The 3,214-nt window shown below is 39.1% G+C and overlaps 1 protein-coding gene and 2 pseudogenes across 1 annotated transcript in view; 2 read left to right on the top strand and 1 right to left on the bottom strand.

Moving 5' to 3' along the window:
- CUNH18orf63 (chromosome unknown C18orf63 homolog) overlaps window positions 1-3,214 on the bottom strand; it is a 73,420-nt gene that overhangs the window by 3,940 nt on the left and 66,266 nt on the right. The window lies entirely within an intron of this gene.
- Window positions 1,201-1,673, top strand: LOC101559992 (annotated as a pseudogene).
- Window positions 1,896-3,214, top strand: part of LOC111812330 — a 3,807-nt pseudogene continuing 2,488 nt past the window's right edge.

Genomic DNA, 3,214 nt, shown 5'->3' with positions numbered 1-3,214 from the left:
CTCTTTACCCATTGCTTCAACCAAGATGGGGCTTTCTCTAAATTTTTAAAGTCCCACTTCCTCTGAATCACTCTACCAGTCAACCATAAAGTGACTATTTTTTCTCAACTCTCTAAAGATTGATGACCAGTTAGTAATTATTGTCACAAGAATAATTCAAGATAGTGGTTTTATGTTTTAATGATGTTTTATACCCACCCATATGTGAAAGGTTGTTGGAGGATAATAACTATGAATTATTTTCTCTGTCTGTCTGTCTGTGTTTATTCTTACATCCCTTATATTTACTCACATATAGTTGTGGAAAAAACAATAATTGAAGAAGTCATTGTGTCTATACTAGGCCTTTAAAAATAAGTGATTTTTTTTTTTTTTTTTTTTTACTACAGGTAAGAGTAGTCTATGTCTTTCTCATGTTTGCACTGTGGTTTCTGTTACAGCTCCTGCTATCTTTCAACAATTCAGCAATTATGTGTCAAACTGACTGGTCAGATGCATAAAGAAAAGGTATTTTTAAAAAATGTATTCAGTACAGGGTCTACAAGGTATTATTACAAAGATCGGACTTGTAGTAATCCTTCATTTTTCAGCCTCCCAAACACTGGGATTACAGGTGCACGCCACCACACCCAGTCTCAATCTGTCTCAGTGTGCCCCAGGGGTGGGGCTGACACGGTGGAAAAAGGATTTTTTAAAATTGTGGCTATACATATATCTCATAAAATTTACCATATTAAGTACATAATTCAGTGGCTTTAAGTAAAATCACTGCTGAATTTGTGTTACATGACCATTATCACTATTTTCAACCTTTTTTCTTCATCTCAAACACTCAGTACTTTATTTAAAAAAAAAACCAAGTTCCCGCTTCCTCCTAGCCCCTGATAACCTCTACTCTACTTTCTATCTCTATGAATCTCCCCATTCTGAATACTTCATGTGGAATCATACAATATTTTGTTGCTGGGCTTATTCTGTTTAGCATGTTTTTAAGGTTCATCCATGTTGTATCATGTATCAGAACTTCATTCCCTATGGTTAAAGATTCCACTGTAGATATATATGACACTGTTTATCCATTCATCTGTTGATTGAAAGTATTTATAGTTTCTTAAAATACTTACCTACCCAGTTTTAATGTCTACAAAAGAGGAGCATTTGGCTATAATTTAAAAAACTGCTTTTGTCTCGGCTGCCGACATGCCCTCCAGACTAAGGAAGACCCGGAAGCTTCGGGGCCATGTGAGCCACGGCCATGGTCGCATCGGCAAGCACCGGAAGCACCCCGGAGGCCGGGGTAATGCTGGTGGCATGCATCATCACAGGATCAACTTCGACAAATATCACCCACGTTACTTTGAGAAGGTTGGTATGAAGCATTACCACTTAAAGAGAAACCAGAGCTTCTGCCCAACTGTCAACCTTGATAAATTGTGGACATTGGTCAGTGAGCAGACACGAGTAAATGCTGCTAAAAACAAGACTGGAGTAGCTCCCATCATTGATATAGTGCGATTGGGCTACTACAAAGTTCTTGGGAAGGGAAAGTTCCCAAAGCAGCCTGTCATCGTGAAAGCCAAATTCTTCAGCAGAAGAGCTGAGGAGAAGATTAAGGGTGCTGCGGGGGCCTGTGTCCTGGTAGCTTGAAGCTTCTGGACAGGGGGCTAATTAAAATGCTAAGAAATGGTTTTCCAAAAATAAATAAATAAATAAATAAATAAATAAAAAAACTGAACAAAGTCCTAACCTTTCCACATCAGAAATGTATCACAGCTTGAAACACGATTTTAAAACTTATAGAAATAATGCACAAACCAGAACAACTTGTTTTTCTCTCCATTACTAGTTTCAGCCATTGAATGGAGTTGAGAGAAGGCTAGGAGAGACTTATGGTGATGAGAATTGTGAACAGGTACAGGAAAAGTAAGACTAACCCAATTAAATATTAGATTTAACAAGTCACATCAAAACTTAGTGACTTAAAATTAACATACCAGTAGGACTTCAGCATATAAACTTTGGGAGATACAATTTAGCTTTGGAGAGTAAGGACTAGGTAGTGCTGTTCTTCCCAAGACCCTTATGAAGAGATGGAGAGCCCAAACAGAAGCCCAAGTCTCACTTATTTATCACAAAGTACCAACACTGCAATTAAACCTGAATGCTGAGGTTTTAGTTTAGAAAAAGCAACTGCTATCCTTTCTGTTGGCAAGAGAAACTCTTGAGCACCTTGGTTCGTGTGCCAACAGCGGGATTCTGCTTGCCACCACTGCCTTATACAGATCTAATAAGAAAGCTAAAACCTGTCTGAGAAAACCTTGTATACCATCTTTGTCAAGATAACGTAAGAGCAGAAACTACCACCACCAGAGAGGTCAAGAAGTGAAGGCACCTGCCAGTCCCAAAAGGTTTGGTAAATGGGTGTTTAATATTCCATCCCACTTTCTTCCTGATGGTCCTCCTTGAACTAGAGCCTGAAATTCAAAGTGACATTTTCTCCTTTAAAGTTAAGTTTTTATTTGGACTAGCTAATCAGATACACAGTATCTGGAAGGTGGAAGTAAGAAAAACCCATACCATGGCTGTTTTGTCAAAAAGCTTAATTATGAATGCCTTCTTTGAATTTCAGTCACAGTAGCAGATGCTTGTGTGCCCACTCACCAGCCTTGTAAATGTCCAGAGCAGACAGAGCTTACTGCATGTATTCTTCTGCGACAGGCCATAAAAAGCAGCAGTACATTTTGTTACACACCCTGAATGCCATATAAGCACACAGATGTGATCATAAGAAGTATTTTTTTAATCTGGTTGAAATTCTATCTTAAAGTATTGTGAGAGGTCACTAAGTCACCCTAAAGTGTCCAGATTGTTTTTTCCTGTTTCATGAACAATGAGTGCAAGAATTTAGGTGAAATTGATTATATAAAAGCAAAAAGCACTCATTTTTTGGACCTTTGGATTCCACAAACTGCTGTAATATCTGAACAACATTGTTATAACTTGAGATACTAAAGGAAAAACTCTAAAGATGACCCGGGGCCTCTGGATCCTGAATAGACCCAGAGTGCAGGCCTGGTGAGTGAGTGAGACCACCCAGGGCCCGTGGATCTTTATTCACCCAAAGTGCAGGCCCAGCGAGGAACTCTTCAGCAGAACTCCCTGCAAAGAGGCTAGAGGCAAGACCCACCCAGCTGATTCAGGAGCAGAACATCTT

The sequence above is a fragment of the Octodon degus genome, unplaced genomic scaffold, assembly GCF_000260255.1.
Source record: "Octodon degus isolate 3935 unplaced genomic scaffold, OctDeg1.0 scaffold00120, whole genome shotgun sequence".
Lineage (NCBI taxonomy): Eukaryota > Metazoa > Chordata > Mammalia > Rodentia > Octodontidae > Octodon > Octodon degus.
Note: the sequence above shows the minus strand (reverse complement) of the source record. Positions and strands in the feature narration are given on the sequence as shown.